Source organism: Pelophylax lessonae (assembly GCF_965119305.1).
Source record: "Pelophylax lessonae genome assembly, chromosome: 4".
Lineage (NCBI taxonomy): Eukaryota > Metazoa > Chordata > Amphibia > Anura > Ranidae > Pelophylax > Pelophylax lessonae.
The window spans coordinates 258,794,589-258,810,377 of record NC_138771.1 but is presented as its reverse complement, the minus strand read 5'-3'; the positions used below and the strand labels follow the sequence as shown (position 1 = coordinate 258,810,377).

At 37.2% G+C, this 15,789-nt stretch overlaps 1 protein-coding gene across 1 annotated transcript in view; it reads left to right on the top strand.

Moving 5' to 3' along the window:
• TRHDE (thyrotropin releasing hormone degrading enzyme) overlaps positions 1–15,789 on the top strand; it is a 1,069,075-nt gene that overhangs the window by 352,554 nt on the left and 700,732 nt on the right. The window lies entirely within an intron of this gene.

The following is a 15,789-nucleotide window of genomic DNA, read 5'->3' as shown; positions in this document are numbered from 1 at the left end:
CGTGATACTTTTTATTATTTGCACTAACATCCAGTTTTTCGGGACAAACTTTTCGGAAGTGTCTCCTTCTTCAAGGTCCCAGCAGTACTAATGCACAAAGTTTTAGCAGAATGTTAATAGGACAATCTCTGAGAGAGAGAAAAAAAAAACACAAACTCACAAAGCAATGGTAATTAAGCTTGGATAGTTGGTGAGATTAGCATGCTTGTATAAAATACTAGAAACCCATACTTGAGTAAAAGTACAAGTGCTCGATCAAAAAGTGACTTGAGTAGAAGTGGAAGTGCTCGATCAAAAAGTGACTTGAGTAGAAGTATTCAACATTTTTTGTACTTAAGTATTGCAAGTCGTTTTTTTTTTTTTAATTATGCTACTCAAGTACTGAAAGTAAAAGTACCAGTAGTTTTTTTTAAAAAAATTGCTACTCAAGTACTGAAATTAAAAGTACAAGTACTGTGTTATGTAGTTATTAAAGAAAGAAGTCAAAAGTTTGAACATCATATTGTTTTTTATTATTTCAAATGATTAACCTAAAGGACAATCACACTTCCTTTGGCTGTAACTTTTTGTAAACAAAAACAGATAAAGTATGTTCCTCCCTTCCCCCTTTAAAGCATCCTTCCTTCTCTTCCCTGCATGTTTTTTTTCCTCCACAGCTTATTGGTGCGCAAAATCATATATAAACCAGTGTGATATACAACAATATATTCCATTAATTAAATAAAGGAAGAGTGTATGAAATCAAAGTCAATAAAAAGTCCATATATATAATGCCATAATGCCATAATATCATATATATGTGACAAAACAAGATGAATATATTTTCAAAGGTGTAGGAATCAAACAGGACCTATTCCAAATAATAGGTGCAGACTCCCACCACCTTGTGGATTTCCCCCTTACCCGGTGGATGAAGGTAAGTGCAAAATAATATCCAAATAGACTCTTCCAGTGAAACAAAACTGCAAAACCTGTGCTCTCAACTTCCAGTAAAAAGCAAAATCAGCCTCTTACCAGAAAAGAGCCTGTAACTCTCCTTGGTTGGGGGAGGTTCTCTTTCCCCTTAACAGCAGATATGTAGACCATTTTATTTATACATACAGTAGCATTTATTTTCGTATGCACTGATTTACACATGACATTATACACATTTTTTTGAACTTCATGAAACCTGCCATCTACTGTTCTGGCAGTGGTAATTTTTATAATAGTAACGAGTAACTATGCAGCACAAAAAAAAAAAATATCGGAGTAGAAGTATTGAAATCATCGAAAAAATGTAGTGAAGTAAAAGTGGAAGTAGGAGAAAAACATTCTACTCCAGGAAAGTACAGATACCGCCTTTCAGTACTTAAGTACAGTAGTGAAGAAGTTCTACTTAGTTACTATGCATCTCTGGAGATAAGGCATGGAGAGGACTATGTAATGGGGAAAAGGGGGGGGGGGACACAGTGGTCAGAGTAGTCATTTAACTGTTTAACTGTTGGAAAATTATTTAGGAAACTAAGGTCCAAATTATTTTTTGTGTCAAGCAGAATTATCATTCTTAGATCAAAAGTTTTCCTTTCCTGAGTAGTTATGAAATTCTCTTCCATTCTGTTTGTGAAAAATGATATCCCACAGATGTGCTGAAATTGTGTGTCTGTGCAAATTTATTTGTGCTGGTAATTTCTGTACTGTTGCACCAATGTAAGATCTTTTGCTAATTTATTTTGCATTAGATTAGATGTACTACATTACTGGAGGTACAGCTATATATTTATGTGTCATCAAAGGTCCCTTTTGTGTGTTGGATACTTTTTGATGGATTTATCTGGTTGCGCAGTTTGCAGTGTCTTTAGTTGCAGAGCTGGGTTCCTTTATTTGTGACTTAATAATCAGAATTACGTTTCTTCCTGATTCATTTATATCTAAAATTGGGTGGTTGCCTGAAAGCCAGCACTGGGGGTTGTTGGGATATTTCTTTCAGCTCTTCGTCCTTTGTTATTTTTTGATTATCTTTCTTATCCCTTCTAATGTAGGATTGTATGTTGTTACTAGAAATACACAGTTGTTAATTTATTTCTCTTTGTATTGGAGGAGATTTTCTCTTTAATTTTCTTTGTGTTTCAGGGTCCTGTTTATGCCTGCATTGAAGGAGAGCATAGCTAGGGAACTGACCATGGTTTTTTCTCCTCCTTAGTGTGGCCAGTTTTTGATAGGAAAACAGAGGAACTGACAGAAACACCAAGGATTTCACACAAAGGGAGCAATAAAAAGGGAACAGAATATTTCTTCATACAAGTACATGGTACAGCAGGCACAAATCAGGAATTTATTAAATGTTTGGTTTACATACTCTTTAAACCCCCCCTACCCTCCTCCTCCAAAAAAAATTAAATAAAACAAGTCAGAGTATTCATTGGGATTGTGGGCTCTTATACACATTTCATCACCAATGGTGCTTCCTTTGGAGCTTCTTTGACAAACATCAGCAAAGGTAGAAAGTCAGGTATGGTTAATCAGATCATTGAGACAGAAAAGGCATTTTAGAGTTTGAAGCAAGCTTTTTGTGTGCAACTAGTGTTGGTGACTCCTGACTTTACAAAAAGAGTTTGTGGTAAAAGCTGATGCTGTACTTACAGCATGCTTCCAGCCTAGAGACCGAGTTGTCACCAAATGTCATGGTAAGGATCAAAAGTTAGGGACAGTGTTTTAGGTAGAATTGGGGGGGGGGGGGGAGTTTTTTTTCATTTAGTGTCAATAAGTGCCAGTGTGTTTAAGGTAGGACAAACAAAAAAACACCCTATTTTTTCTGGGCAGTGATGTGTACTGCAATCACCAGGAGTAGGAGAATTGGTTTTGGGTTGTGATTAGTTGGTGAGCCATGGCAATGGCATGAAATACAGAACTAAATAAAAATGGATTTCTTTTTAAATTAAAAAAAAAAAACATTTACCACCAAATGAAGGACAAATTTATTCTAAAATAAACAAGGTATAATTCCCCTGGATACACTAAGTAGTTGTGATTCTTCAACATACTCATAGGAGGGGTGACAGGTAATCACTATCAGTTATAGAAATACGACTTCTCCACCCTAACAAGCAGCCCAGGACACCGGTGATGCAAGACATGTGTCATAATTGACAGTGGGCAACTGCAGTTCTGTTAACTCATTTTAATGAGCGCTTTGCTGGCATATTAAAGTTACAAATAAAATTCCTTTTCTTTTCTGTTCAGTGCTTAGACGTAGCTGATATACTGTAGGAGGTACAATTGCTTAGTCATTAAGTATACTGGATCTCTTGTCACAAATGTAGAAAATGGTTGAATGGACACACAGGTAACAGGGTAAAATTAATTAAAGTAAAACAGGTGCACATAATTATATACAATAGATGGTGGTCAACTCATTTGCTATAGAACACCTCAAATGGGGCTCCTGACATCACAAAAAGCAGACAGTACATAATAATGCAGAAAACTGTCAGAGAATGTGGATTCGAGTAGATGGGCAAAGATTGCAGATATGTACAGAAGATAGTTGATATTTCACTAGAATCCATATAAAAAAGGTCAGATTAATAATAAGACAAAAACTAATGAGAAAAGGAAATCAGCAGTACAAAAAAGGTAAGAAAATGTAAAAGAATCAAAACAAACCACTTAACCATCAGAAGACATAATGTTTTCCTTCACTGGCCCTGAGTATCTATCAAGGAAATGGTTTATTGGATTATGGGACCTGAAGAGAACACAAAGTATCAAAGGGCAGTAGGGGTATGTACAGTAAAAATAAATATATATATATATATACAGTATCTCACTGTGACTACAGTGGGTACACCCCTCACTATTTTGTAAATATTTTATTCTATCTTTTCATGTGACAACACTAAAAAAATTACACTTTGCTACAATGTAAAGTATTAAGTGTACAGCTTGTATAACAGTATAAATTTGCTGTCTCCTCAAAATAACTCACAACCATTAATGTCTAAACCGCTTGCAACAAAAGTGAGTACACTCCTAAGTGAAAATGTCCAAATTGGGCTCAATTAGCCATTTTCCCTCACGGTGTCATGTGACTCATTAGTATTACAAGATCTAAGGTGTGAATGGGGAGCAGGTGTGTTAAATTTGGTGTTTTCGCACTCACTCTCTCATACTGGTCACTGGAAGTTCAACATGGCACCTCATGGCAAAGAACTGGAAGTTCAACATGGTACCTCATGGCAAAGAACTCTGAGGATCTGAAAAAAAAGAATTGTTGCTCTACATGAAAATGGCCTAGGCTATAAGAAGATTGCCAAGACCCTGAAACTGAGCTGCAGCATGGTGGCCAAGATCATACAGCGGTTAAACAGGACAGGTTCCACTCAGAACAGGACTCGCCATGGTCAACCAAAGGAGTTGAGTGCACGTGCTCAGCATCATTTCCAGAAGTTGTTTTTGGGAAATAGACATATGAGTGCTGCCAGCATTGCTGCAGAGGTTGAAGGGGTGGGAGGTCAGCCTGTTAGTGCTCAGACCATACGCTGCACACTGCATCAAATTTGTCAGCATGGCTGTTGTCCCAGAAGGAAGCCTCTTCTAAAGATGATGCATTAGAAAGCCCAGAAAACAGTTTGCTAAAGACAAGCAGACTAAGGACATGGATTATTGGAACCATGTCCTGTGGTCTGATGAGACCAAGATGAACTTATTTGGTTCAGATGGTGTCAAGCGTGTGTGGTGGCAACCAGGTGAGGGGTACAAAGACAAGTGTGTCTTGCCTACAGGCAAGCATGGCGGTGGGAGTGTCATGGTCTGGGTAGGAGCTACAGTTCATTGAGGGAACCATGAATGCTAAAATGTACTGTGACATACTGAAGCAGAGCATGATCCCCTTGCCTCATAGACTGGGCCACACGGCAGTATTCCAACATAATAATGACCCCTAATACACCTCCAAGATGACCAATGCCTTGCTAAAGAAGCTGAGGGTAAAGGTGATGGACTGGCCAAGCATGTCTCCAGACCTAAGCCATATTGAGCATCTGTGGGGCATCCTCAAACGGAGCCCAAGGTCTCTAACATCCACCAGCTCCGTGGTGTCGTCATGGAGGAGTGGAAGAGGACTCCAGTGGCAACCTGTGAAGCTCTGGTGAACTCCATGCCCAAGAGGGTTAAGGCAGTGCTGGAAAATAATGGTGGCCACACAAAATACAGACACATTGGGCCCAAGTTGGAAATTTTCACTTAAGGGTGTACTCACTTTTGTTGCCATCGGTTTAGACATTAATGGCTGTGTGTTGAGTTATTTTGAGGGGACAACAAATTTACACTGTTATACAAGCTGTACACTCGCTACTTTACATTGTAGCAAAGTGTAATTTATTCAATGTTGTCACATGAAAAGTTCAAAAGATATAATAAAATATTTACAAAAATGTGAGGAGTGTACTCACTATTGTGAGACACTGTAACATATATATATATATATATATATATATATATATATATATATATATATATACATATATTAGTTATTAGTAGTAGTAGATAATTACTACATATTCTGAAAAAGAAAATTAAATATATATGTATATGATTTTCTTTATAGACTGCTGAAATCATTATAACACAATATTAATGAATACCTTGAATTTATTAAAAGTTGCCAATATATATTGTGCAGTTAAAAAATAATGGTACCTCTTTGGTACCTTTTAAATAACAATACGAGTACAAGGAACAGATGCACAGTTTGAAAGAATAATCTAACTTGCTGGAATTTTCTCCTATGAATATTCCTATTAGGTAAGGCTGTAGTTTAATTGAACCAGAATAACTCTTGATGTGATGTCTTTAAAATTGTCCTTATTGAATATGCAGCCTTGTCATGTATGCTGATTTATTAATTGTGTATATCTAGGCCAGCAGATTTTTATTTTTATTTTTTGTAAGTAGGGTCAATGTACATCATAATAATCTGATAGTCTAGAACAATACTTTGTATAAAAAAAAAACTTTGTTAAATGTATATCAACACTTTGTTTTGGTACACCAGGAATAATTCAAGTCACACTTATGTACTGTGTTTTTGTAGTATACTATGCAAAGCCCATTAACTTATTCTTATAAAACATTTCTCAGCTTGAAATTCAAGGTTGAAAAATGCATTACATGTACTGTATATTGTTTTGGTATGTATATGAGTGCTATTGCCTGGTGGATAGCTTAACCTTTGGCTGTCAACGGTACATAATAGTATAGATACAGTAGGTAATTCATAAAATAGTTCATACTAATAGTCCTGGAGATTGTCAGAAAATATATAAGTGTGATTGTAGATTTTAAATCAGTTCATGAAAGGCACTAATGAGATTAGTTTGTTGTCACATGTAAAATGATGTCAGTTGCAAAGATTTTCTATGTAAAGCCAAAACTTTTTTCTTTTTTTTTTAAGGAAAGGGAATCATGAAAGCTTATGTTGGATTTTTTGGTCTGTGTACCTTGGTGGACATTTCTGTTCACTTGTCACAGGGACACAGCAGAAAATATAGGCAGCAAATTTGGATAGGTACATTTAAATTTCCTTGGTTTTTATTGGAAATAAATAGTAAACAATGTGAAAAAACGCATTTTTCTGTAATTTTCCACAATGCAACATTTACATAATTTGCACAACGCTTATGATTACCAAAAAATATAATCAAGAATGTCTGCTGATTAAAATTCAACACATTACACATTAGTGCAACATTTTTGTAACATAGTGGAATGTTAATGCCTTAAGTAAACATATGCATTTTCATTTAGGATGGCTTTATTCCCTTTTTAACACTACATTGTGATGGGGGAAAAATGATTTGTGCAAATTGTGTCTGGATCTGGTCATTGGAGGGTGATATACTGCTTTCTGCATTTAGCCAGCAAGAGATCTCTATAACAGTAATCACTTGCTAGGTAGAGAGATGCTGGATAGAGCTGTTTCAGCTCTGATCCAGCCACCAAACTCCAAGGAAGTGATGTTACTTCACTCATAATGTCACAATACTTCTGATGTCAACACATTGTGGAAGCAGTGTGTTTATAATGAATGTCTACAGGTGCTCCTAATGAGTATTGTGTAGCACAATTGGAAGCCCAGGAGCTGATATTTTATTTCCATGGCTTAGCGCTAGGTCCCAAGTGTCATAGAAATCTGGTGGTTCCAGTGCTAAAGCCAGTGTGGGTCGCAGTAGCCACTGAGATCAGCCAATGTTTTAAAACTACGTTGGGATGACTCTTTGACAAAAAGCTACAATTCCTGTTCTGTTTTAAAACAACAACCTTGATTCACGTGGTTAGGGTAATTCCACTAAAACTAAGAAGGGTTATAGTGGGGGTTGAGTTAGATGCACAGGTCCCCCTATAGGATCCTCAAAAGATATTAGAAACCAGTGGGCACCTCAGCATGCTGACATCACCCAAAATGGAAATGTCTGCTTTGGCTGTATTCATTTCTTGACATTAGCACTTAATGAAGTCTTTATTTATTTTTTTTCAGTATTAATAACTTTCATTAAAAAGAGATTAGAAAATGTTGAGTAATTTCTTGGTTGTTCTTGTTGTCTTACAATTACACTGCAAAAATGTTTGGCCAATTTTATTGTAAAGCCTACTACTTTATTAGAATAACTTGATATTTATTCCAACACTGGTGTACATCTACAGGGTTCATGCAGTTATTAGAAATTATTATTACATGTCACAGCTCTAGTTATAGTAGTATTGCTGTGTTTTCAGATAACATCTCCCCTTTCAAGCACTCACTGTTACGTTAACGTGGATTTTTCCTTGTAGAATAGAACTCTCATATTGCCTTACAATTTGCTCACAGTAATTATTTTCTGGAGTGACAGCTCTGTTATTTATCGCAGCTCTGTGAATAATTGAAAATAATTTAAATAACAACACTTTTAGACGGATGTTCTTGCTAAAGTTTTCTGTTAGAACCAGAGTGTCTAAAAAAAAAAAAGCTGAAAACTAGATATTTAGGAAAATGTGCAACAGCTATATATCAGCAAAAGTAATTGTATGGGGATATAATAACTTAAACAAGCTTAAAAACAGGTTTGCTCAGTGACAATAGTGTTGCTCTTCATGAATAAAATGTGTAGAGAAATATTACATGGGCTGTGCTGTAGTATTCTATTCTGAAAAGAGTTACTTTTAAACACTAAAAGAAAAAAAAAACACATTTTTTTTCCATTTTATTATACATTGTAACATTATCTCTTTTACAAATATATGAACTTTTGTTTTGAAGTAGTATTATTCCATAGTAACAAAGTACCTTTAGAAAGTCAGAATTATTTGTTAAGGACTTTCATGGCTCTATTCTTATATCAGAGTAGAAACTTGTTATGAGATTGCCAACTTGCTAATTTAGGATCTATGTGCCTATATAATTATCATGTACAGGTCCTGTTTTGGATAATGCTTTCTGTCACATGTGTCTTCCTGTTTGGGATTAGGGTGACTGGTTGTGTGTAGTGTTGAGCGAACACGGACTGTATTATTCGTGTTCGTACCGAATAATTGGATTTTTGTTACCCGAACACGGACCCGAAAACTTTACTGTATGTTCGGGTTTAAAATCCGTGTTCGGTCATTTTATTTCCTGTTTTGTATGTAATGGCGCGCTTTTAATGGCGGGCTTTCAACAGCCAATCAACAAGCATTTAACTGGTGTGCACCATCACAGCCATGCCTACTAATGTATTAGTAGCTGTGATTGGCCATCTGAAGCATGTGACCATGTTTTTATAAGTTCGAGAGCCCCAGCGCGCCACGTCATTCTGCTGTAGTTTAGGGACAGAGCACACATCATACGTGCTGGCTGCTGATTAGGGACAGACAGTGATTCTGTGAAAAATTGTGTCCGAAAAGAATTCAGGGACAGGTTGGAGTGCAGGCAGGGAAAGTTATTAGAGCATTTTAGGGCCAGGCTGCAGATTAGGCAGGGTCAGTCTACATCAATTTTGCTGTATGGGGGGTGGTGCAGTGAACGATCTTATTAAGCATATTAGAGCCAGGCTGGAGATTAGGCAGGGACAGTCTACATCGATTTTGCTGTGTGGGGGGTGGTGCAGTGAACAATCTTTTTGCCCTCACTTGAGCCCACTGAGGAGGAGGAGGAGGAGGGAGAAAAAAATCTATTTTTATCAGTCTGTTGTGTGCAGCGTTCAGCTATATTTCACTACAGATTGCTGTTCTAATCTGCTATTAAAAAATTCATTTAAAGGGGAATTTTTTAAGAGCACTTGCCATGCTCTTAACTACATTTTGCTGCCATTTTCAGCACTCTAGCCCTTTCCATTGGTGTTTTAGAGCCATTTTAGTGCCTGAAAGTTCGGGTCCCCATTGACTTCAATGGGGTTCGGTGTCCGGGTAAAGATCGGAAAAAGTCCGGGACACGGACCCGGACTTTTTTTTCAAGTTCGGCCGAACCCGCCGAACACGGACATCCAGGTGTTCGCTCAACTCTAGTTGTGTGCAACAGGCTTTTGAGCACCTCATAGAAAATATTTCTAACAAATTTCCTAATGCAACAGACTTATGAACTGTAAAACATGATAGGTGAAAGACTTCTTACTAAAGTTCTTACTAAAGCCAGCCATACATGTATCTAAATTCAGTTATTTTAATAGGAACCAGCAGAATTTTGATCCATGTAAGGCCAGGGAGATTATACAGGAGTCCAAATACTGATCAACATTTGTACAACCTCTGTGTCAGATTTTCCCCACTCGATCAGCACTGCTGGATATAGCTGGCAGTGCTGATCAGTGTATTCTGATGGGCAGTCTCCCCCTGTTAGAATACAATAGTTTAGTAAGGAGGATTCCTCCATCCACATCAAGAATGTGGATGGGGGAATTGAGTCAGTTTTTTTGTCATTCAACTTACTGATTGAATGAAAAAACTGACTAGTCTATGCCCAGCTTTAATGGCTCAATTTGAATTTGGGGAGATGTGACAAGACCAGGATTTTTAAATTCTCGTTTAACAGCTAAATGTACTTACATGATAGGGGACATAAGTGACAAAATGCTTGGATAATAAAAAAAAGGCAAGATTTACAACATTATTTTAAAATGGCTGGTTTTATTGTAGAAATGGGATGTTGGTACCAATGACAACAAGTGATGGATGAAACAATACTTCTGATTAGACATTTGTTACTGATAATAAGTACATGTTATATAAGATAATAGAAAATCTGCCATTTATATAAAATTGTTCCAGCATGCTAGTCTCATTTATAAAGATAACTGACCAACTTGGAGCACACAGCTGGCAGCCTCTTGCTGCACTGGCTCCCACGTGGAGCCCTCCTTACTCCAGGGCCAGACCTCCTGTCTGCCAGGGTGGAGCCCAGAACCATGGTCAGGTCATTATAAAAGCACAGCACACACCTGACCAATTAGTATGCTGGCTGTTCTGAATACCTGGAATCAGGATTGGAGATTTCATTCCACCTTCATAACTTAGAAATCTCCAGGCTTCAGGTCCCAAAATGGACTTTAGAAAACACTGAGGAAACCGAAAAGCCAGTTTCCTTTTCATGTCACAAGCTTAACCCGTCTGGTTGAGAATTCTGGGTCACAACCACTTTCTAGACCCTGGCAGGGCAACGGTCTGCCACAATATCTATCTATCTATCTATCTATCTATCTATCTATCTATCTATCTATCTATCTATCTATCTATCTATCTATCTATCTATCTATCTATCTATCTATCTATCTATCTATCTATCTATCTATCTATCTATCTATCTATCTATCTATCTATCTACACAGTGGGTATATAAAAGAATCACCCTCTCTTTAAAATAATCACATTTTGTTGGTTTGCAGCCTAAAATGAAGACAGACACAGTTTTACCCAGCTGTACTTACTTACTTAAATAAACCAAGTGACTCAAAAAGGAGGGTCACATGACCGCGCCTAGGTGAAAATTATATAAATTGTATATTAAATTAATAGAAGTGTTTCTGAGCTGCTAGTCTCAAAACAACATGTGTTGGTGAGAATTACAAAAAAAAAAGAGACAGCGCTCAAAGTGGGTGGTCAAAAAATACTTAAATAGGTGTATACACAATTAATATTACTGGCATAAACATTCAAATAAAGTGACAGTGCAAGTGTTGCAATAATAAAAGTGACAGTGCGTAAAACTCTATATATAAAAAATTTTAAATTAAATGCATAAAATAGTGACAGTACTTATGTGCAAAATGCAGATGCAATATCAGCAGCAAAAATCAATCAAGTGACTATAGGTGCTCTGTATTCATAAAGGAATCACTTCCTTTTGTTCACAACTTGTGCACATAATGAAGACAGTCCTTCTGTGCAAAATTGCAAATGCAGTATCAGCAACAAAGAAATAGTCCAGTGACTTTTAGAGTGCTCAGTGCTGTGGGAAAAAATGCTTCCTTATGGCGAGATAGGAAGAGGAAAGAAAATCCACCACCAGATGTCCTATACACTTACCAGATGACCCCTTGGGGTCTAGCCGTGGTAAGTGGTATGCTGTATACAGGGTTCCAAATAGGATGGAATGCCGCCCCAGCTCATATGGTATTCTGTCCACCTAGGTAAACTGTTAGATTCTTCCTCCAATGCCTCTCTCTCAGACCCCACACAGACCGATCAATATATAAGAAAAAAGGGACTGAGCTTGTCTCCGGTGTCCCGTGCACGAGGGGGTTGCTGCAGAAAAATTCCTAAAACTCTCCCGGGCCACCTCTCAAGAGTGTCTGGTGTGTACTTACTCAAGATTCAAAAAGAAACTCAAAAACAGAATCAATGTGTTGAAAAAAAGGATCACCCCCTTGTGTCAGTATTTTGTTGAACCATCTTTTGCTTTAATTACAGCCTTTAGTTTGCTGGGATATGTCTCTGCTAACTTTGCACATCTAGACTTTGCAATATTTGCCCACTCTTCTTTGCAGAACTGCTCAAGTTCAGTTGCATTTGATGGTGACCGTTTGCAGACTGCATTCTTCAAGTCATTAAACAAATTTTCAATTGGATTTAAGTCTGGGCTCTGACTATACTATACAAGGACATTTACCTTTTTCTCCTTCAACCACTGTGTGGTTATTTTTGCAGTTTGCTTTGGGTAATTGTCATGTTGGAAGGTAAACCTTCTTCCCATTGACAACTTTCTGGCAGATTTTCCTCAAGAACTTGGCAGGGTATTTTTCCCCATCCATTTTTAATTTTATCCTGACAAGTGCCTGCTGCAGACAAACACCCCCATGACAGGATATTACCACCTCCATGCTTTACAGTAGGAATTTCCTGATAATGCCTCTATAGGTGAAATGCATAGACATTGGGTTGCTGTCTATTGTGGATAAACATTAACGTCATATCAGGACTGTGGTGGAACACACACACTCCGGGGTGAATCAGCAAATGGCGGGGCGAACGGTTTTCAGGAGCCAGTTCTAGATTGCCAGGGGCATTGTGCAGGCTTATCAAGTTGGTGCCTGCGGAACAATTGTTGCTTTTTTTTTGTACTATTCCATTAAACGGTGCTGCACGATCACCTTGTTATGTGTTTATTTTATGATAACTGGTGCCATTTGCTTGATGGGAGTATGCCATCAATGGAAAAGTTTTAATGACTGCTGAAGAATTTGTGAATATTAGGTTTTTAAATTGAGGCGTGATTGGTCCTAGCGACCTTGGGGCTTTGGTGAGTGCATTTAGATTATTGCACATGGTTGAACACTTGGGATATTTGAAGAAGAGCATGAATAAAGTTTTCCTATACAGCACGGTGGATGGTCATAAAGATTGCTATCACCTCATAGTGAACTGGATTGTGTTTTTTTTTTTTTTTTTCTGGTTTACAGCAATTATCAATTATTTTAATAATTTTTCTAAGTTTATGGGACATATCCACACTAAACATATATTTTGAAGGAGATTTATTTGCACACATTTTTTACCACAATATTTTTGATTTATGAACCTTTGAATGTAATATTTCAATTTGCATATTCCAAATTGTATACTTTATATCGGTATTAGGTTTATATATTTTTTGACATATTAGTTAATAGATAACATTCACATTTCTTTGGGGGCATGTAGTAAGGTAAATGTTTGTTTTTTGCTAATAACAGCGCTTGACTTTACCAGTTTTAAAAACCTGTAGGAATGGTGTTATTTGGATGGTGAACTATATTGGATTTCCAACATATCGTTTGTTGTTGAGGCCAAAATATTCAATTTTAGTCTCATCTGACCATAACATCTTTTTTCCATGTGGCCTCAGAATCTTCAAAGTGCGTTTCAATAAAGCTCAGTCATGACTGCATGTGGCCCTTCTTGAGGAGTGACTTTTTTTTGCAACCCTCCAATGCAAATCACATTTGCAGAGAATTTGTGATATTATCACATGCACACAATGACCACTCTTTGTTATAAATTCCTGCAACTGCTTTAGAGTTGCTGTAGGCCACTTGGTAGCCTCTCTGACCAGTTTCCTCCTGGCTCTTTCATCCAGGTTGGAGCGATGTCCTGATCCAGGGAGGGTCTGTGTTGTACCAAATACCTTCCACTTCCTAATAATAGACTTCACTGTGCATCTAGGCATTATTAAAGCCTTTGACGTTTTTATGTATCTATCTCCTGACTTGTGCTTGTCCACAACTTTATCCCTGAGATCTTTTGAAAGTGCCTTGCCCCCATAGTTGATTGTTTGCTTCAGTTGCACTACCAGGTACGGAAATGCTCCAGGTAAGCTCTTTTCAAGCTGAGCTAATCAAAATGACCCCCAGCTAATCATAGTTGAAAGACAAATGGCTTTGTGGGCCATTGAAAAGGTGATTAGCTACACCTTATTGAGTTGGCATGTCATTTTTAGGAGGGGTGATCCTTTTTCCAACTCAGTGATTCTGTTTTTAATTTTTTTTTTCTGAAATGTTGGTGTTGTATCTTTTATGTGGATGTTATAAGTTATAAGTAAATACAGCTGAATAAAACAAAAACTGTGTGTGTCTTCATTTTAGGCTGCAAAGCAACAAAACATGATTATTTTATAGGGGGGGGGGTGATTATTTTTTATATCCACTGTATATACATGTATACAGTATATAGTATAAATGTGCACCAAAATATGTTCACATTGATAACTTATGGTTGATACAAATTGAAGATGTGTGGCCACAGTGGGATGTATCTGCTACTTGCTATTGTATGGGAATTTCCCCCCTGTATGTTTTCTTTGGGGATGTTTGGACATGCATGCCGGACATGTTTTATTTGTCACCACATCTGGACATGAGATGGATGTCTGTTTCAGTGGGGCCCCCCCTATAATACTAATGAGGTGTGAGACTTAGGAACCAGCTTGGTGGTTGCCCTGCTGTCCTGTATTCCATCCTTATCTCTAGGGATTCCATAAAGATATACAGTAGATGGGGGATCTCATCCAACCATCCGCCCCGCCATGGCTGAAACAATGGGGCTCCTTCAAAATGGTGGCAACCTGCTCGCTTGTGTAAGGGTCAATGCAAATTATAGGGAGTTGGTGCTTTTTGAGATGGTTGCTGTCTGTGCTGCTCGGTACTGCCCCTCATGCATTGATGGGCAGATGGGGGGTAGAATAATACAGCGCCCATGATGTTGACAGGTGTCCAAAGAATGGATCTATGCTGAAGGCTTCAATATTCAATATTGGTGAGCATAGTAGTAAATATGGCTAAGTAGTAATACATCTGGACACGCTGACCCATTGATCCTAATGGATTGGTAAATTTGATTGTAGGATAAAGTATTTGAATCGCTTTGATTATGATACCCAGTTCGTTTTTCCCTAATCATAGAGACACCTGCTGAAGGTATTTAGTATTGCACCTCTAAATGGCTAATGCTGAAATTTTTTTTCTTTGGATTTTTTTATCTGAATATATTTTAACTTTATATTTAATAGGCTTTATACAGGAGCCAACACTACGTTAGGGGAATAAATTATCTTATCAGAAGCAAAAACAAAAGATTATATTTATAGATTTAATAGATAGGTGTATTCCACTATTAATACCTTCAGAATACCTATATTGATATGTTGCAGGTTACTTTTTTTCTTATGTATATGTACCATCTACCTATTTTTAGATACTGTGGGGACTCTGAGGCCACAGCTTTTGCACTCACTTTTTCCTCCTAGCTTCCCCACACAGGGGGATTGTTTGTTTGACAGCTTTGATCCTATTGGACTTCATAACCTATTTACTTTGGCTTTTATTTTGTTTTATGTAAGTCCTATAAATGTAACTATGACATAAGTCTGTACATATTGTGAACAATGAATTCACGATTTCTTTACATATTACCTTTACATGTTATGACCTAGAGTGCCTCCTTCTCCCGAGGAAGCAGACAGTGAAACATGTTGAGAACACAGCCATGACCTTTGCATATGATAAATGAAGTAGACTTCTAGCATGTGTAAAATTGTTACACTGATACTATACACTGGTGAGGTTTGCAGGCTCTACCTTATGTGGCCATTGGTGGTTGAGAGGCAAGATAAACTATGTCAGTGAAATATAAATTGTGATATGGAAATAACTATGAAATTGTCTTCTTTTAATGTTTTTTAATAGCTATTTTTTTAGTAAAAAGGTGAGAGTTTGTTTGCTCACTTTACTTCACTTTAAATAGCTATTTTTTAGTCTTTAATAAAGTACAATTGTATTATTTTACCATTAAGTCTTAAATGTATACTTGACATCTCAAAAGTCCCAC